The following is a 21670-nucleotide window of genomic DNA, read 5'->3' as shown; positions in this document are numbered from 1 at the left end:
AAGTTGGATATTTCTCCCTTCCGTCACAAAAATAATAATTGCTAATAATACATTTCTAATTGCTAAATAATACATTTCTTTATACTGTGTCATTTCAGAATCAATCGCTATCATGCACTTTTTACATACAGTTAATGAGGCAGATGCTTACATAACGCTTCAGCCAATTAATAATTCCAAATTTGGGACTGAAAGTTTAACAACCAATTAGGGGGGAATCTGAAATAAAACCTATTTTTTTATCTTTGATATGCCGCATTCGCTTTCGCCTTCTCATTTTAGCTAGATTGCTATTGCAACTCCCTTCGTATCGCAACATAAGAACAAGTGCACATTTTGCGCCAAATTAATTGTGACTGCATATGTCAATCGAAATACGTCATCTGCAAGGAGCATAAAACTGCATGTTGCACAGCAAGCCTGCAAATTTCACTGTGATATAAAATCTGGAATAGCCAATTTGTAACAATGACTTGCAAGCATCATTTGCCGAAAGAACTACGATGCACAGCTATAGAGAGACTAGAGGCAGAGAGCAGTGGCCAGATGGCTAAATGTGAGTCTTTTTGTGGTTAATAGACTTCCACAATTCGGCCCACAATTTCTATCCACAATTTCTAACCACAGATTCGGCATCGAGGAAGTTCAGCCAAAGATGACCAACAACGTGCACTGCTGACCGATATTTGCTGTTATGCGCTTGAAGGAATAGGATTTCATCTTGGATATGCCAATTTCGCTTTCGCCTTCTCACTTTAGCTAGATTGCTATTGCAACTCCCTTCTTTTCGCAACATAAGAACAGGCGGACATTTTGCGCCAAATTATTATCGCAACATAAGAACCACTGGAGGGTTGGTCTGAACGTCAACCGTGCGTAGAAGGCTTCACGAATGAGGCATGTACACGAGGCTATTAGCCATTTGCTTGCCGCTCACGTCACGTCATAGAAGGAAACGTTTGATGGATATTTGAACATGTCCACAGGGCAGCTGATTAATGGAGGGCTGCTCTATTTACGGGTGAGTCCAGGTTTAGTGTCCAAAGCAAAGCGTTAGTACGCGTTATTTGATTTGGAGAGAATCTGGTACCCGTTATCATCCATCAAACATTTATGAAAGATGCATACGAAGGAGACAGTGTCTGTGTTTGGGGTGGTATCTCTTTGGGTAGACGCAAAGACCTCCATGTCTTTTCAAGTAGAACCATGAATGCTCAGACCTATAAAGATGACATCTTTTATGCGTATGCGAGCCCTTATGCTCGGGAAATATCTGATCATTTTCTGCTACAGGACGACAACGCCAGACCGCACATTACTCACATCATGCATGATTATCTTCAACACCAAACAATTCAGAGCATGGAGTAGCGAGCTCGATCATCGGACCTGAATCTTATCGAGCATGCTTGGCATGCTTTAGGAAGACGTGTAGTCAGGAAGAAGTGACGTCAGTCCTCCTATTCAAATCCTTGCCACGCTTGCAACTGCTTTTCACGAGCAATGGCTCTCACTTTCTACGGAACCGACAGACTGCATAATTGACAGCATCTCACATCGCTGTATGTGTTGTATTGCTTCTAGGGCAGAACATACCCCATACGGAATGTAATTTTCCTATACTAAACTCACACGTCCGATTTGTTCATTTTATACATTTGCTAATTTCTATAACATCATAATCGTCTGGTAATTTCTTTTTATGTTGTTTTATACCTTACTATGTGTTGTATACTGTGGGTACGTTTCATTAAAATCAACGTGTAACGTTCTGCGCAATCGCCATTTTTGTGATTTTTCCTTAATTAATGATAGCCAGTGTTTATATATATATATGTGTGTGTGTCAAAATATTGTAGAGACACTGATAGTGTAGATATTGATCCGTAATGAACAGCAAACTTGGCACCCGAGCCAGATTAACTATTCATTTTTATTTCAATGAATGTTTGCGGCTACAAATATTTGGCACATTAATCGTGCCTCTTCCAGAACAGTTACATTTTTCATAATATTTTGTGGAAGAAGGGAAAGTAGTAAGCAGCAATCTACCTAAGCCGAGGCACAGAAAGCAAGTGTCTTGTGTTCAGGATAAAATCTTATACAGAACGAGTTAGTTTCGATTTCAATGCGTTTGACTGGGTAATTAATAATGCTGTAAATTTATCATTGGCTGCTTCAATTTTAGTTCTATTTACGTCATTAACGTTACGTAAAAGTCATTTGATATGATTAATTTCGAAATGACGCTGTTCAGAAAAAGTTATTACTATTTCTAGAAAAGAGAGCAAGAATTTTCAAATTAAAAGTAAGCATTAAAGGGCTATTGCTAATTTAAATTATAATTTGTATTTATATATTTTTATCTAACATATATAATATCTACGTAGGTTGGGGCAAAAGTCATGACAACTATTTTTTTTCTTGGAGATACCAGTCCGGTTGGAAAATAGGACATATACAGACGAAAGGATAAGGTCTTGACTACATGTGTGGACAATGAATAGCACTGAAATATCGTATCACACGAATTTATTACGGTAGTATACAGGGCAATATGGCCTTCACCGTGCAAAAGAATGATAACACAATACACATAAAGATGACATGAAAAACCTGGGCCTAAAGAGCCTCAATGTAGTCCCCTGCTACTGTCACCACACGCTGCCAACGATGTGGGAGGCGCTGAATACCATCAGCCTCAGCATTTGCCGCACCATGTGTGAATTGGGTCATCTATTGGCGCACAGCATTAGCAATGTCCTCTCGTGTTGCAAACCGCCTACCACGTATTGGTTCCTTAATCTTGGGAATGAGATCAAAGTCACAGGGCGAAAGGTCAGGAGAGTACGGTGGGTGCTCCAATTCTTTCCATCCCCAACGTCGGAGTAGCTGTCGTACACACTCTGCTTTACGTGGTCTTGCATTGTCGTGAAGAATTATTGCACTGTCCACAAAATCCGGACGTTTATCCCGAACGCTACGTCGTACCTGTCGCACCAAGAAGTCCCTGTAGCCCTGTTCTGCCATAAGGAACAAAGTGGCAAACAATGACACACCTGACGTCATACGCGACGATCACCATCAATTTGACTGGGGACGGATTCTGATGGACCTTCTGCTGCCTTGGTGATCCAGGATGTCGCCACTCCGTGGACTGACGTTTCAGTTCTGGTTCATATGCCCTGGCCCAAAATTCAACGATGGCGATTATTCGTGACAAGAATTGATCGCCGTCCTGTTGTCAGCGTGCAAAGTGGTCGGAGCATATTGTATAGCGCACCCACCTTTGAACTTCCGTCAGTGCATGCGGTATCCACCGCGAAGCGATTTTGCGTAGCTGTAGCTCATTACGCAATATCCCGTGGACGGTGCGTTTCTCGATGCCACTTGCTTTCTCTAACTCCAGTAACGTCCATCGTCTGTCTTCATCCATGAGATGCTCAATGACGGCACGTGCCAAGTCGGTCCGCACACTCACCGGTCGTCCCGAACGTTGCTCATCACTGGTTGACACACGTCCTTGCGGAAACTTTCCTACCCACCGTGCTACTGAACGATATGGTGGGGCATTATTCCCAAGGGCCTCTACTAATTCACTGTGACATTCCATTGCACGAAGAACGGCTATTTTGATGTAAGAGCGCTGCTCAACACGGGTTACTTCCACCTTGCACGACACTCACCAACTGACTGATTTCAGAGCCCTTGCTATCACAGAGCCATCTCTTGTTCTGCATACACACTATGTCTGCAGAACTTCCACACGACACATACACGTTTTATGATCCGTTCACATATCTACAAGAAAAAAATAGTTGCCATGACTTTTGCTCCAACTCTCGTATATATTGTTATTGAAATTCTTATTGAACAATTAACTATTGAACAAATTCGAAAGTATCATTGATAACTACTAACTTATTATTAAACAATTGTTAATTAACAAAAAGAGCAAAGCTGTTTCTGTGATAAAGTAATTTTAAAAGATTTTACTTTAGCTTAAATCGTTAGTGCTTTTTCTTCTAAAGACTAACAAATACTAATTTTTCCGAGGTAGTGAATTCTCTCGTGCCGACACGTACGACGACCACCTCTTTAAAGTGGCTGGAATTACGAGAACATAAAAATCCTACGATGTTAAGCAGTGCCTCTCTAACGAAACCTAAACCATCTCTAATCGTAGATCATCAGCTTAGAGAGGGTCTTTTATTTTAAAATAATTCAATAGATCCCCCGTATTTGCCGATTTTATTGCAACGTTTCCACAGAGTCTACGTAATTGGAAATATAGATGAAATAACAGAATATTTCTAGTAAAGCATTAATAACAGAAAAAAAAATTGGAGCTATTAAGATCCAGGAATGTTCATCAACCACATATCATTCAACTGAACAGTTACTCGTATTAAATTTCTAGGTTAATGATAGAGAGCCATGAAACATTTGTGCTGATAAATGTTCTCCCTTTTCTGGTTAGTTCCTTACTGGAAGAGAAAAAAATCATACAAGAAGATGCCACTTGTACAACGAGAAATTTATCATATTTTTTTCGTTGTTATAAGCTGTCTTCCATTTCCGCATCAGCAGTAAATAGATGAATTTATGTGTTTTCAGATCAAAGGGTGCAGAAGAGCAGATGGGTTATTAGTTTTGAAACCGTATTTTGCGTCGAATCCCTAAAAAGCGTTGTATCATTTTTTAAGTTGTTGTCACCAAATATTATCACCCAGTTTTATATTTCAAGAAATTAAATAATGAAGAATCTGTATGAATGTTATATGTTTCTCGCATTGTGGAAAAACAAAGGTACCTAGAGCTATCAAATTTTAAATAACATAGTCCTCCATCCGAACATGAGCACATGGAATCCGAATTTGGAAATTGTTTTATTATGCATTTCATATTTTGTACAACTTTAACGAATTTTTGATTAATAAACTAAACGATTTCAAAGCGAGCCATGGCGAAACTGTAGGGAATAAAGTATTTTTAACGCTAGTGCTCGAGACTGGTTGTCGGAAATTCTAAATATATGCTGTTTTTAAATATTTTGTGATTTTGCCGTTGAATCGAATTTTATGCGGTGTAAGTACCAAGAACGTGATATTTAATAAAAATTAAACACACAAACGTTAATAACAGAAAGCCAAAAGTTTTGCAAAGTCATCTTAGTAATAAAATTGAACATTGGTATGATGAGCTGAGAAAAGACTGAAAAAAAAAAAAAAAACTGTATGCCTAAACTTAACGCTGCATCTGAAATTTAAAACGTATACTGCTGTGCTGCTTTCAACAATTGGTAATTTTGCTATTGAACTGTATATAGTGTAGGTGTAAAGAAAATAATGCTTAATAATAAAGCTAAAAAGACAAAAAAAAGGGGGGTTAGTAGGAGTGAGTGTAATAGCAGACTGGTAGGCTCTGAGCTAAGCGAGAGCGTGTAAACCTCTTTGGCCAAAAGAGGTTTCGGCGACCGTTAACATGTGAAACTTTTCAGGCTTCCCCCCCCCCCACTCAGCGGTACGTAAAATTTATTTATTTTCTCGGATTTCTAAAGTCTATTATACTCCTGAGCTCCTAAGGGTCTGCCGAACCCGAATTGGAATGCAAAGGGAAAAATTAACATAAAATATTTTCAAGTGGTTTCGTAGCGGTTGCACTTACTTTTCCTTTTTATTCAATGATAAATTTAATTTTCTGAACATTTTGGTTTTCTTTTATCAGTATTCAGTATAATACTTGTTATTTTCGGCCATTATTGTTCATTCTTTCGCATGCTTCTAAGCCGTTGCGTACCCTCAGGAGTTCAGGTACCATAGGTTGGGAATCGCTGTTTCAGAAATTTTCCAATTTGAATTTTGTGCTGTTAATCAAAAAGCTTAATTTCTTAAATTAATTAGCGATGACAAAGCCTTGTACATTTGAAAGTTTGAGTCGCATGCTAATTAGCCCACACCTTGTAATGTCTCATTTTGTAACACACTAATTAAGTCTTATTGTATTCCTTTCAATAATTTATACAAACGAAACTCCGAGGGAGTAAACATTTATTAGATCAATGGGTTAATTAATTATCAGCTAAACATATTAATTGCATTTTAAACAGATATTTTCACTTTGAACTTTTAATATTATCAAATGCACTTAAACGAAAATATATTAATTTCTGGATTTTTAACACTTCTATTTCTTCCCGTGTTTTGCATTTATATGTTTCCGGAACCCAAGTCCTGGAAAAGAATAACATTCTCTTCCTGATTTCTTTTATAAAGCTTCAGTATCTCAAACTTCAAAGAAAAGAATTCATTTAGAATTTGCTTTAAGTATTACTATTGCTACTTGTTAAAAAATGTTAAAGGTTTCCTTAAATAAATACAGTGTTGTCGCGTGCGTACGGGTTCGTAATAGAACCGTACGGGTTCGTAATTTTTGAATGCACACAAGTTCAATCGATGATAGGTTGATAAAATTTATTTTATCAAAAGAAAAACTTCAGAGTTCTGGAAATTTCCACAGAAATACTCGTACAGTTGTTCACAGTATAATAGAGTACAATCAGTAGTTACACTTCAAACTACTAAGAATGTTAAACACATTGCAATGAATAGCACATCTAAAGAGGGAAGCTCGCACAGATACTCTCAATACTCCTGGCTCAACTCTGAGCTTATAACAAATACCAGGTGCACAGTTATAAAGTAGGATAGTAAATGTTTGATTAAAACGTTTTCCTCTGCAAATAAAAAATACATATGTTTCATCATATCAGTTTTTTATGCTGAAATGAAGAAACAATAGAGAAATATTAAATCTTATGCGTCTTTAATTATTTATAACACTTCAGCACTAACTGCGTTTCAAGCATACAGGTAACGCGAAATTTTTCTTAAAGGTCCCAAACATTTTATTGCCACATTTTAAAGTCATGTATATGGCTGCGGTTAGCGAATCAGCTGCCTCCTTCGCGGTAAGAATCCAGCAAAGGAGACAGATGAGAGTTATCTGGTGAACGTGTGATAGGGCGTTTACGCCCGAGTTGGAACTTCATGTTTAGCCAGCGGGGTTGATTTAATTTGTAAGGTTTTGAACACCTGTCTTTCATTGGAGTTATTTTCTTAAAATCATTATACCCATCATAAAATTTCCAGAGCCTTTCTCGCCAGTCAGATATCACTCGAAAAAACAAAATGTTTCATAAAAGTACCGCAATGTAAAGATGGCCGCAGCTTATAAAAACGAGTTGTTTTTAAAGTAAAGAGGTTATCACTTCTAGCAACAGTTCCTGCTAGACGAGACTTTTCTGAGAAACGAGATTCTGGTAGCACCGGTTTAAACGGGAGGATTCCTATAAAAAAGAGCCCCGCCGGAAGCGAACTCGCGCCTAGCTACGGAAACGATGTAGCGGCTAAGCGGGATTTTTTCAAACCTCACCGAAAATGTCTCGGCTGGAGCTCTGTCCCGGGTAGAGATCAATCAATCAGACGAAAGTTCTGCTTCTGAAGGATCACGTGAACACAATCTGAGCGATAATCGACTACTGTTTAGCGTTCAAGTCTTTGACATAAGTGAAAATGGTAACCTAGCTATGTGGTTTTCCTGGAAATGTGCGGGTTCTGAGAACTGTCTCTTTTGACGTCCAGTCCCGCGTAGCCGAAGCATAATGTGATTGGGACATAACTTTCATGAAGATGCGGACACCTTTATGCCTTTATGCCTAAGAGGGATTTACATAGGTGAATCAAATAAATGAATAAATGAAAATTTAAAAAAAAAAAAAAAATGTCACAAGCAACATTTGAAATGCAGTTATTGTGGAAGGAATATTTTTTCCCTCAGAGTGCAGACAGATGGCGCTAGTTGTTTTTCAGCCGTTGTTAGCGTAGATGTGCAAGTTCGCAGACGCGTGAGAGCGACTTGAAACGGCAAGCCGTTTACCCTTTACCTCCCTTCCAGAATCGAGTACACTGAAACAAACAAAACAAAAAAAAAAAAAAAAATTCAGTTTCTAGCAGAATACTGCGCCTGTTAATTTAACAAAAATAACATCTCTGATAAAAAAAAAAATACAGTTACACAATTACACATTTTCTAATACAATCCCACGCAAACAATACTATTTCAGTCTGTAGTTAATTTTATGTTAATTAATAATATATGCAGCTATTTATAATTTCAGCCTTTACTATAACTTCTCCTTTCCGTATTCCTCACCAGAATGCGAAAGAGTAGCCAGCACTTTAACTGAAGTTTTTGGATTTCAAGTCAGAGTGTGTTTCTGGCATCACTTGCGCGCTACGTTTGTTAGTTTCCTGCCAGCTTTGATAGTTGTAATTATTCGGACTTGCGTTCTATCGCTGCCGACACATAAATTCCGATGCTCGGGTAGAATAGTTAGCCAGCCTCCAGTATAGTCATTAATTGTGTAGTCTTTGATTACTGTTCCACGTTAAACTTAAATTTGACTGTTCTATTTAGTCATATCAACACGAGATCTGGCTTATATTGTAACACAAGAAAACGCCCTTGTCTTCTAATTTCTGTTAAAATAGAAAGGTTATTTTTAATCTTCTCAAGAGTTTGTCGTTATTTCAGATCAAGCGATAATTCGCTTCACGTATGTTAGAGTTATAAGACTAGTTTAGTATTACCAAGTCAAATGTGACCCTACAAGTCAATCTGTGATCCGTTGTTAATGGTTAGCGGACTTTCCTACTTTGGAGAAACTTTGCAACATTGATTATCTCAAGATCTGTTGAACTCGTATTTCACATTCAATTTGACTTGAAAGTATGCTCTTAATGATTCGCAAGTAGTTCAGTATTTTTCAGTTTATGAAGATGTTTTGAGATTTTATGTATTTTTGCCTCAACGCGAAGTAAGTACTGAATTCATAATAATGAAATTCGCGGAAATGAGTTTAAATGATGTGCATAAAAAAGTATGTATAATTTAACAGGCCGTTCAAAGAAGTCACATAGTGTCCACATGAGATTTTTTCAGAAAGTGTACGAAGTACGGATATATTTTTTTAAAATTTTCTTCATATTCACGTTAATTCAAAATGGCAGAGGCTCCACAAAAGGAAATACAATTTATGGGTTTCCCAAGTTCACTAAGTTAGAAGATTACTGCTTTAGATTACCTTATTAAAAACGTAAAGAGTAAATACACAGATTAATTACATAATACAATATTGGCAGCATTAATACTATACTTCTTTCTTCACGATAATTACTCCTGTCTTTCAGAAAAAGGTAGCAGGCAGAAAAAAGAACATTTATTTCCTGAAAAAAATTTTAATCAACTTTGAAAAGTACACTATGCATGATTCCTTCTTCCATCCCCTCCAAAGAAAAAAAAGGGAGAGCGGAAAATGCTTTTTTTTTTTTTTTTTTTTTTTTTTTTTACATTATTCACGAGGGATGTTATGCGCTATCAATTAGTAAAGAATTTTATTGTCAATTCGTTTTATAAAAGAACATTCAAAGAAAAAGAATGCAATACTTGTAACTGGGCAAGAAATTCAATTTGCGTGTCGTCTCCTCAATTAATCTTTCTCTTCCATTTTTTTAACTCGACATTATTTGCACTTTTCTATTAAATAAAAATGCCAAGTCGAGAAGGAGGATTAATTTCTTATTTTTGTCAATTGCGAGATACAGTGGAAAGAAGGAAATTGATCAGTTCTAGAAAAATATGAAGCCATAAAAATATTTCAGCTTATAAAAAAGTGCATTCAGAGTATTTTGCGTATTATTTTGATTTTTGTATTATTATTAATTTAACCTTTTTATGACCGAATATGCACGGCAATTGTTCGACATAATCAGCATATTATTGACTATAAAAGTTTATTAAAAAAACTGAAAATTAATCATTTACTGCGCAAAATATACTAAGTAAGAAAGGATATAAAATAAATACAAGCGAAAACATACTCTAAAACTGCGATGCATCGGATCTTGATTTTATGACACATAAAAGAAAGTCTTATTCAAAACGCATGAGTTAGCTAAGTTTTGGAATTTAACAGGCATTCGAGAGAAATATGCCAAAATAAAAGTTGTTACCGAACCAACATTATTGACTCTTTCCTTTCCTTACTTAGTAGAAGCAGGTTTTAGTGAAGTCAATAACTTTTACTACGGAAAACAAGAAACCGGTTGAATATTTTCGAACGACGTGATTTTGAGAACTAAGTTAAGGAATTTTATGCCAAATATGAAACAATTGGCGTCAATAAATCAATCGCAAGCATCATATTAATTAAAAAATCGGAACTTTCGCACAATTTAGAATTTGTCATTTAGCTTTTGAAAACTTGTTTATATTTGTAAAATTAAATATAAAAGTAATGCGAAAAAGCAGTAAACAATAAATCTAACAAACCTTTTTCGCCATACCTCTTTATCTCTAAGTTATTTTATGTGCAATTATTTGTTATATACTGTATATTATACAGAAAAATTTAAGGTGGGTCGATGAAGAAAGGTATTCTTTTAAAAGGGGAGTTGCAGTAAAAAGGTTGGGAATACTAAAGGGAGGTATGTCATCTCATAAAATTTTTTAAAGGAATCTCTCTCGCATTATTATTACATATTACCTCGTGCCACTTTATTTTATTACACAATAAAAATCTTATGCAATCAACTTTTTCACCATAATTTGGTTTGGTTTGGTTTATTTTATTAGAGCCAAAGCACACTAGGGGTATCTGCCTAAGGGCAGGGATACATTTGTGGAGGCACATTTTATAAGAAAGTGGCTCGTATACAAATTACACATGGGCAAAATCACGAAAATCCTGATGCAGCCAGCCCGTTCACCTGGATTCAAACCCAGGTCGGAACTACTACGTTCGGTGATTTAACCGTTCGGCCACTGGTAAGCCTCACTAGAAACTGAACGCGGGACAAATAACCAACGTTCAGCAGTTTTATCCATTCCGCCACTAGTGGGCCCTCGATTAAAGGGAACTTACATGCATTATGCATGAATATGGATTAAAGGGATATCTAGAGTGAATTTTCTGAAAGATTTTACTTCATTTTACTATTTTACTATCATACCTACATTTTTACTTCCTTGTACGAAGTAAAAAGGAAGTATTGTAATCGCGAAAAGTTTCAGGCAGCATATTTCAACGAAAATATCCATTTTGACCGCTTTCGAATTCAATTTAACGATGCTTTTGCGTGATATCTGTTCGTAAGGACCGAATAAAAGACTCTTTTCCTCCAAAGAAATTATAAAACTGCTTTAAAATGAATTCTGAAGAGAATTTTTCGTGGCGTCTGTACGAACGTATGTACGTACGTACGTATCTCGCATAACTCAAAAACGAGTAGCCTTAGAACGTTGAAATTTTGTATATAGTAGTACTACTATAACATGTAGATTTGCACCTCGTATTTTGATTGCAATCGGCCACGCCAAACGTACATAAAAATATTTATATATATATATCCACTCTGTTACCCGGCTCAGTGATCTCAGTTTCTTTACTCTTACATGTTTGTAAATTGTACATTTTTTGCTTTAAAAATGATTGAATTATGTTGTTCTTATCTTCCGGTTAAGGTTTTTATGCCTTTAGTAAATCTCTATGCAATATTTTTAGAATTATCAACAATTTTAAAGTTGTTTAAGTGCCGCTAAGCCTAATAATTTTTTTGATGCCTGTCATTGCTTGTTTACATTTGAAACAGCTGAGTAGTGGATTTGTTGCCAATCTAGAGAAACGTAGCTTCGCAACAACAAAAATAACGTTTTCATTTATTATTGCGAATTAAATCGTGCTTAATCCTTTCTGGAATTTTTTCGAGGAAATAAGTGTTTAAGATTTACTTCGTAATTTTTAATACAGATATGTTGAGTTTTTATGTACTTTTGCCTTGTCGCGAAGTGAAAACAGAATTAATTGAATGCGAAATACTCACTCGTCTGTTAAAAACTGTTTCTTTTTTGTTTTGTTTGCTTAATTTCTTTTATACATCGTTCTAGCTTTATTATATTATTTGAATAGAACATGTGACAACGATTAGATGATTCTTTAAATGATATAAATTATGTGCATTCTGAGTTATAATATGAACGAAATATAACGCTGTTAAGTGAACCTAGCGTCAGTTCGTCTTTGTATCTAATGCGTCAGAGTGTCGCTATGGTAAACAAATATAGTGAATTTTAAAGAGTGTATTTATTCTGTTGTGGTTTATGCGCTGTCGGCGAAGAAGATTTATTTCAATCCAATAAGTTTAAGCGAAATGCAAGAAAAAAGGTGTATAATTTAATATTCCGTACAAGGAAGTCATGTGGTGTACACATCAGATTTTTCTAATATGATTCTATCTTGTGTGAAGGTGGTCGTCGTAAAAAGCTGCTCTTAATACCGATATTTATTTATGTTCTCAGAAATAACGGTCAATATCACAGGTGATCTCGGTAAATTCAGGGTTTGTTATGGGCATTTTCTAATTAGAACAAAATTAACTGTGGATTTTATTCCCAAATTTTAAATTTTGATTATTTTGTAACTATCCGTTGCTTCCATTCGCTTTATATAACTGTAGTTTATTTTTATTTCTTAATGCTTTAAAGTTCATTGTGTTTCTTATTCTAGCAATCTCTATTCTGGTCTCTGATTCTGGTCATTGACTTGATCTCGTAACTTCCTCCAACAACCGCTTTACAATATTGCACTCGAAATAACAGATATTTAAATCGTTTTCATTTTTCATTATATTGGAAACGTATGAAATTTAATCTGTACTTCATTTTATGTTAAATGAATTCAAAAACTGCGCAGTGTCTATTTTTTTCCTTCAAGTTAGGATTGCATAAGTCTGTTTACAAGATATGCACGTCTTCATAATACTTAAAACTAAATTCGAATTGTACCAAGCTTCCTTCAGAACATGCTCGTCTTTAAAATTTACTGCCACGGCTTGGTCTAAAACTGTGTCAGCAATAAGCATTATAAACAGATCCTTGTTTCAAAATTCCAAATTCTTCTTGTCCATTGCTGCGTTTTCAGTAAGTCAAAAAAAGGATGGAAACCACTTCTCCCAGTAAACACTGATCCATTAGCGAGTATTTCCAACAGTAGTTTATCTGAGAAGCAATAAAATTCCTGAAACATCTAAGCCACAAAACCTTTTGTTCTTAAAATCTGAATTGTGACAGAAAAATTCTGAGAACCTTTTCAGCAAATAAGCAGAAACGCAGAAAAAAATTAGTGGTCATTTTCTTATACACCACGTAAACTATAAATGCATTAATAAAAGTAAAACAGTTATAAACTAGTAATAAAAAAATCGGATACTGGACTCATAAAACTCAATGTTATTTCTTTTCACCATTTTCTAAGCTAGATTTTGATACGATCACAATTTCACTAGAACTACGTTTTTAAACATTTACTGTATAGTCTGTTACTTTAAAATAGGCACTTCAAGGTCTTTTTGACCCTTCCCTATTTGCAACTGTAACATGTATTGTTATCACCGCAGAGCGCTTATTTTCTTCACCGTATTTGAGATTTCAATTCAAGCCAGCCTTCATTGTGAGTTTTTCAAGAAGCGAAACACGAGGACGTAAATGAAAATCAGGAAACTCAAGTGTCTTCAGCAGCTAGTCGTTACCATGGTTGCGAGACATGGCGGAAGAAGAAAGATATCCAATATGTATTATATAAAATATCAGGCATGTACTATAATTAACCAGAAATAAACAGATTTCTTGCACTAATTTATTTATCTTATTACATATTTTTTATTATTTTCAGATGATAATGAGACAAGCCTTTGGATGTATGCTATGATCAGCGTTGGATCAGCTTTTGTAATATTTGTTATCATCACTTTGTATCTAATGTGGTAAGTAAAGATGTTCATTAAATTCAAATGCTTCTAAATGTGAATTTATTACTCAAGGAAAACTACTCTTTGGATATTACCTAATCCAATAGTTATACTAATTATAATATTCACTTAACAGCAATGGCAAATAAATTTTACCAACTTGTAGAGTCTCACCTTCTCTGGTAGCATAAATTGACTTCAGACTGTAGAAGGCCCAAGTGGATTATCCGTATGTCTTCTAAATTATAACTAAGACGTACTAAGGATATAAAAAGACCCTTTTATTAAACTGAATAGATTAATAGAAGATACGCTTTGTGTTCACAAAACCTGGCAGCATTTAAGGCGGGGCTCAAAAGTAATGAGTTTAAACTAAAGTCGTAGTTTAGCCAAAGAATTTACAGACAGAATACGCGCAAGTTGGCACAACCTAATGGCGAGAATAACGCACCATCGCAGACGGACTACTATTAAGAGGTTCAACAAGTAACGTGGCCCTTAGCAGGTGGAACACGCTTCGGTTCAGCAATCTAAAACTTTCCTTTAAATATTAGCTCTTTCTACCTTATTTGAATACGCACTTGAACTAAAATTAGCATTCTGGCGGGAAAACGGAAAGCAAGAATGACAGAAAAGCTATTGAACATAAAATAACTGGTTAGTTAAAAATAAATCCTTACAAACTACGAAAACTAAAGAAGAATAAAGCACAAATATATTTTCTACGCATTATAAAATTCATTGAACTGCATATTCGGTTGATCGTTATTAGAACAATCACTATCAAATTTATCTCGCAAACAGCTCAATAAGTAAGACCCCTGAACTAGTCCGACCTGTGTTCAAATCTCGGGGAACGGGCTGGAGACATGGACATTTTTTGTGGTTTTCTCCACGCATGCGTGAATAAAAGCCAGTTCCCTTTAAAATGTTCATCATGAAGATATCCCTTTTCTTGATATTTCTAGCATGTTTTGTCGTAATCAAACAGCGTGTTTACTCGAAAAAAAGAAACTCTCTAATGTAAGATGCGCTTACATTTTAAAATACATTTTAAAAATATATAGATTAATATGTAATAACAGTATTGTTTACTTCCACGTCTCTCGTAATTAATTTACATCTATTTGTTGCCCTGCGTTGGCAACACGCTTTCGTTGTCGTCCTTGGAATTCGCTCGCTAGGATGTAGCTAACCCAAAAACTGTTTTAACGCTTATTTTTAATTGAACTATGTAATCGGATTATTATTAGACGTTTATGTATGGATATTTAATTATGGAACTACTCTTATATGCGTCCTCAGGTCGCCAAATAACACAGGGCGATAAAATTTGGTGGAAACAATTTGAAACGTGATACGCCGCTTTTAATGATTCAACGCAAAATGCTTGTCCCTTTGAACTTCAAAAAGTCTTTTTGAGCAATATAGTTTAAGTTAAATGCACCAAAATGTAAAAATATTTTTTATCTATCTTATCGTGGTCATATGTTATTAAAAATAAAATTGTGAGACACTCATACTATAAGAACTGCATTTAGATATTAATACTCATACTATAAGAATTGCATTTAGATAATAATATTGAACAGGGTTTCTTAAATTTTTTTTCAGTCACGACCCCTTTTTATCACTGAGATTTTTTCGCGACTTCTAGGACCCCATAATATTTACAAAATTTTTGTGGGACGCCCATAAGTATTGCGCAAATCCGACACACGCGTGAGTGAAACTGCCAATTTTTTCACTTGTACTGTAATATACTATTGCAGCTTTAGTTATTACGTTTAGTTTCTAATTTTAGGACATAGAACAGTGTGAAAATTTTAATAAGTAACAGACGGAATGACAGCATCATGTGCAAAGCAAGTAAAATGAACGTTTATATTACAAAAAGGATGTGTCGAATATATTACAAAAAGGATGTGTCGAATATATTACAAAAAGAATGTGTCACGTTTTCGTTTTTCTCTTTGTCTGTATTGTCTTATCTTCACCTATTTTCAGATACATTGAATAAAAATATTTGGCAGTTGTAAAATTATTATAATAAGAACTAAAATTTTTGGCGACCCGCTGCTGCAGCGCGACCCACATTTTAAGAAACCCTGATATAGAACATGTTGTTCTTGCGTACGGGTTCGTAATAGATTGAATGCGCACGAAATTGATAAAAGCTTGATAAAAAATATCTTGCCAAAAGGAACACTTCACAGTTATGGAATTTTTCACAAAAATACTGGTACAGTTCTTGACAGTATCGCAGAGTACAGTCAGTAATTACACTTCAAAATACTAAGATCGTGAAACACAGAGCAATGCAGCGCATCTAAAGAGAGAAGCTAAGACGGATGTCTCAGTACTTCCAATTCAATTCTGAACTAACAACTGTTCTGAAACTGATGCCTTCCAGGGTGTTATATACTTTTTCCCCAGCCACTGAGAATTCTCTAGTACTTCTCGAAATTACTGGATGGCATATGAGGGCCGATACGATTACAGATACACATGGAATCAATTATAGTTATTCAATTACCGCACCCATTACGGTGATACCAGTGATCGGACCAAAATATCACCAAGATTGACGACTTTCGGAGATTTCTCGCCAAATTTGGCGAGATAGCCATTAGGTCAATGTTAAATAGAATTAATTGCCCATGTATTCTTTTTAAATTCTTACTAGTATTAGCTTATACTCTCCCTATATCTTGTTCAAATTTTCAATCGTTAATAAAATACTTTTTATTCATCCACTCGAGTTCAAATACATTTTTTAAACTGTGGATGACACTTTGATGTTAATACATATTAAATTTTAAAAAAAATTTTAATCAATTTCATAAATTAGAAACGAAAAAATGTTAATAATGAAAAAGTAACTAAAATAAAATTTTTCTTTGTTGACCTAAGTCGGAACTGACTTCAATATTTCTTTATATATATTCACTCATTTCAGATCATTCTACTATAATTAATTTTAGGAGATAATACTGTAAGGATCTTAAGTTTTACTAACGTTTATTTTATTTTAAATCTTTATTATCACTTCTTATTTTCTACTTCCGGCCAGAATTATAAGCGTTAATGTATTTATGCAAAGGTTGTCTGGCGAACGCCAAGTATTTAAGTTGTGGCTTTTTGCCAAGCGAGAGAGAGGAAGCAGTGAGTCGAAGCAGGCCGCTTACCTTAGAAGTTTTACTCAGTTGCTGGTTGCCTTCCAGGCCAGAGGTTTTAATCCTCTTGATAATTTTTAAACGTATTGTAGTGTTCACAGTTCTCTGTACTACATACGGCTTCCTGTTAATATAAGGCCAATCTTCCTCGTTTATCATTTTAAAGTTAGAGTGGGTCTGTGTATTCCGAAGTACGGAAGTTATTGTAAATAGAGAAAAATAAAGGGTTTTGTATACCCTTCTTGTGTATCCTGTCTACTTCCCACAGTTTTTGAACATAGCTTTAGTAAGCTCTCTGTTCCGAGTCAGGTCCTTGCATGTTCCCGAAGAAAGTAAGACGGAACATTGAACCTGATAATACAATCAATATTATTTAGTAAATAAATTATATATATATATATATATATATATATATATACTTGTTTTTTCGGCAAAGCAGCATTGCCGCTTTAGATTTTTATGTTACTTTATGCTGCAGAGTACTTCAATTTCACTAAAATTATTTACATATGTACAAAGTGCATAATAATATTACTCACTGTTTAACTATTAATTAATTGTTATTAGTCAAATAAAGCACAAAACACTTTTAGTACGTTTTACTTTTTGATTTTAATATTCAGAGTGCAATAGTACGTGCATGCTAAAACCGTTTTATTTTTTAGCTCGTTTAACTAAAATGGTGTTACTGAATTTTTAGCCCAAACGTCATTTTGCGTCGAATCATTATAAACGGTTGTATCACTTCTCAAATTGTGTCACCAAATATTATAGCCCCATATTATATTAAAATGAATAAATAATGAAGAATCTGTATGAATGTATGTACGTTTCTCGCACGGTGAAAAAACAATGATGCCTAGAGCCATCAAATTTTGAATAACATAGTCCTTCACCCGAATATGGGCACCGAATCTTCAATTTCGAATTTGTTTTATTATCTATTTCATATTTTTAAACTTTAACTAATTTTTGATTGTGAAACTCAACGATTTCAAAGCGAGCAGGTGGAAAAACACTGTGCAAAAAAAAAAAAAAAAAAAAAAAAAAAAAAAAAAAAAATTATCTCCAGCACGTAAGACTGTCCATCAGAAATTCTAAACACATGTTGTTTTTAAGTATTTTTAGCCGAAAGGGGCGTTCGTCCAAATGCTCTCGAAACGTGTGTGTATTTGTAAATGAAAAAACGCCTCTTTGAGCATAATATATTTATTTTATATGTTTTTCAGATTTGGTTTGATTGTTTTTCAGATTTTCACGAAGCGTTGTTTCATTGAGCAATGTTTTACTTTTATGTGTGCAATTAAGTAACTTCGTACGTGTTACGTGCTTCATTAAGCTTTATTTCATGAGAATGATACAGGTAGGTCATGAAGCAACCTAGGCCAGGATCGGATTTAGACTTCATAAAGCCCTAAGCTATTTGAGATATGCAGCCCTTTTTAAGTCCAGATATCATATTGTCAGTGCCAAATATGATTTTCGGATACCTAGAGGGCTTTATTGGGGGGGCCCTAAACTACAGCTTATGTAGCTTATACGTAAATCCTGCACTGATACACGGCAGAGAAAAGCATACAATGTAAATGTATACAAATTTTAAAACTAAAAAAAGACGCTGGAAACATTAAACTACATCTACGAGTTTTCTTCACCAATGAAATTACCACGTAGATTCATAATTTTACATGTTCAGTGATTTACATGAACAGATCATTTAGAAACACGATAAATAAATCTAGCCAAACCGTTCATAGGATTTATTTATTGCCTATTCCTTTCGCACTTGGAAGTGATCACGTGGTTACCTTTACTGCAAAGATAAAAGATGCTTTTGAACATTTTAATTGAAATAATGCGTACGTCCTTGTTATAATTTATGTGTTTTGGAGATGACGGAAACAGCCTCTATAATTCATGTATTTCGGGATGATAGAAACAATCTCTTATATACGTAATTCATGTGTTCGTAGAAGCTGGAAGTAGCGTCTTCTGTAGTTCGAACATTTTTGGGAGACTCAAGTAAAGTGACACGCCACACTGTTGGGAAAGAAGCTTAATTGTACATGATGGAAAAGGAAAGCAAAACATATTTAAGTTTTTAAACTGTAAATGCAATGCATTCTGATTTTTTATTTATCAAAGAATGAGATATAGTTTAATTAAAACTAGTATATTTATTAAGCTAAATTCATAATGCATGAATCAGGCTTAAGCAAATTTCTTGAGGTTTTATAAATGGTGAACCCTTTCACTTCAACCACGTCTTGGAGACGAACATTTCTTGAAGTAATGGATATTTTTAAAAACATAAATAATCATCGATATTGAACATTACGGTTCCAATTGACCACCTAAACAGAAGATCAAAATCATCCAAAACCAGGGAGTGATCAACTTGGAGAGGGATCAGTGTATATAGTGTCATAGATGACCCATATTTTAAAATCTCTATTACTAGACGCATGCATGTATTTCTTCAAAATAAAATTAATACCATCTAAAAGTATTGAAATTAACTGTCACTATTGAAAACATAAACAAGCATTTGGTATGGAGCATCATTTCATTAAAAAGACAACCTCCAACAAATTCTAAATCATTTGGAAACGGGATGATCGTCTTACATAGCTTGTATGCCTCCATATTATATACTGAAGCTTCTGTTGAGAGCTACTTTCGTAAGGTATCTCTGAAATGCATCAATACTTTATAGAGTATAAATAAAGATAGGTATTCAACATGAGCTATGTAAGCTGACCATCAGAAGGTAAATTGCATCCGGAACAGTAGGTTTCCTATGCATTATAAGCAGTCTACCTCATCGTGAAAATTTAGTTTATAATTTATTCACTTCCAATATTTGCTTGCTTTTTTTCCCTCCAGAGATACATTTTTTTTCTCCTGAAACTGACCTTAGAAATATTTCTTCTCCGCTTTCAGCAGCTGTCAAGATCTATTTAGAAAACCATCTATTTGTCTTCCTACTCAGGAGAAATTTTTTTGTGTGTTCCTTAACCTCTTATCTGAGAATAAACAAACAAAATCACTTAGCAGCTTATTAAAGGAGAAATAGTTACATTTCAATACGAACTGAAGGGGAGCCAGAAATGCATTCCTCGTTCCGTCTTTGCAAGTGAATTTACCCCTGATACAACCCCGCTGTGGAGAAAGCGTGACCAATTAAGCTATCAATCATCTCTTTCATTTGCAGCTCCTTTTGGGGGTTGATAAAAAGATGAAGCGACGAATCTATCTCGGGGGTAACGGTCCACGCCACGTTTAACCCCGACGAGTGTCTGCTGTTGCTAACGGCTGAAGACACATTTCAAACCGACGAGTATGTTTCGGGGAAAACACTGAAGTGAACTAAAGCAAAATATGGAAAACATTAATCAAGTCATTTAGTCGATAAAATGGTAAGCTATTACCAACAAAATAATATTCTCCAAAAACCCTATTGTAACTAATAGAAACGAGGATAATATTTACGATAAATATTTATCGTTAATAATTTCTATAAAATGCATCCTATCCAATCATGTTATCCAGTAAAATAGCTATTAGCATCAAATGACCAATTATGTCGGATTCTGCTAGACAATTCCGCGTTTCAGTGCAATTTTACACTTCAGGATACGTCACAAAAAAAGAATCCACAATTTGTAAATACTTCCAAAATTTGCAAACGTAATGAATATCAATATTGCCAGTTCCATACAGTCATATACAGTTAACTCCAATCATATAGAGTCCATCAGTGGGTAACTAGATGGTGCCCACCGAAAACATCGCGGACAAAAACGTCGCGAAGAAAACAACGCAAGACAAAAAAGTCGCGATACAAAACATCGTGAGAGAAAAGATAGCAAAGAGAAAACATCTCAGTTCTAAAACATCGTGGTCTACAATAAAGCGGTTAAAAAACTTTGCAGTTAAAAAACATCGTCCGCGATGTTTTCGGCTGTAACCAACTAAATAAACTGAACATCGGTGTTTGACTCCCGTTCAAATCCCAATGAAGAGTTGATTGCAGGGTATATTTGCCATTTTTCCTCTTTTAATATGAATAAAAGCCTCTTTCATTTAGAAAGTTTTCCATCTGGGCATCTCTTCTCTTAGGCTTCGTTCAGAAGAAGGCCTTACAGTCATAAAGATTTGTGGCTTAAGGAGTAACAGGTGACAGGTGAATGCAGGGCCCGGACACCCGGACGGCTTTATATGACAAATCGGGTGTCGTCCGATACCCGCACCTATCTAGAACAACACAACCCTCGCGTCTTCCCGCGAAAGCTGCATCGGGAATATATTAATGGGAGAATATGAAGTAGAAGTAACAATAAAAATTTGAGGCTTAAGGCGCATTTTAAGGCGTCAAAATCATAAAGTCCGGTCACACCTGTGTACAGGATTTACGCTATAGCCACTCAAGGAATATAAACTTGCGCATGCGTAAATATTCAGCTGATTTAGCGAAATTGTCGACGAAATGTCAGTCCGTGTTTGCTTCACCGTGACTGGTCAGTTCTTATACCAAATTGGCATAAGTCGAAAAGTAAGAACATTCTTACAAAATCCTTAGACAGTCTGATCGCCTGTCAGCGAAGCTCGGCTTATACCCGTTGTTCC

The 21670-nt window shown here is 35.2% G+C and overlaps 1 long non-coding RNA gene across 1 annotated transcript in view; it reads left to right on the top strand.

Moving 5' to 3' along the window:
* Positions 1–21670, top strand: part of LOC146999569 (uncharacterized) — a 64670-nt gene that overhangs the window by 20303 nt on the left and 22697 nt on the right. Inside the window, exon 2 of the long non-coding RNA XR_015039830.1 lies at positions 13790–13880. This is a non-coding gene — a long non-coding RNA (uncharacterized LOC146999569). The remainder of the gene's footprint in view (positions 1–13789; positions 13881–21670) is intronic.

This window comes from Stegodyphus dumicola, chromosome 1, assembly GCF_044657685.1.
Source record: "Stegodyphus dumicola isolate Sdum_Otavi_A_Nest chromosome 1, ASM4465768v1".
Taxonomy (NCBI): Eukaryota; Metazoa; Arthropoda; class Arachnida; order Araneae; family Eresidae; genus Stegodyphus; species Stegodyphus dumicola.
This window is presented reverse-complemented; position numbering and strand designations above follow the sequence as displayed.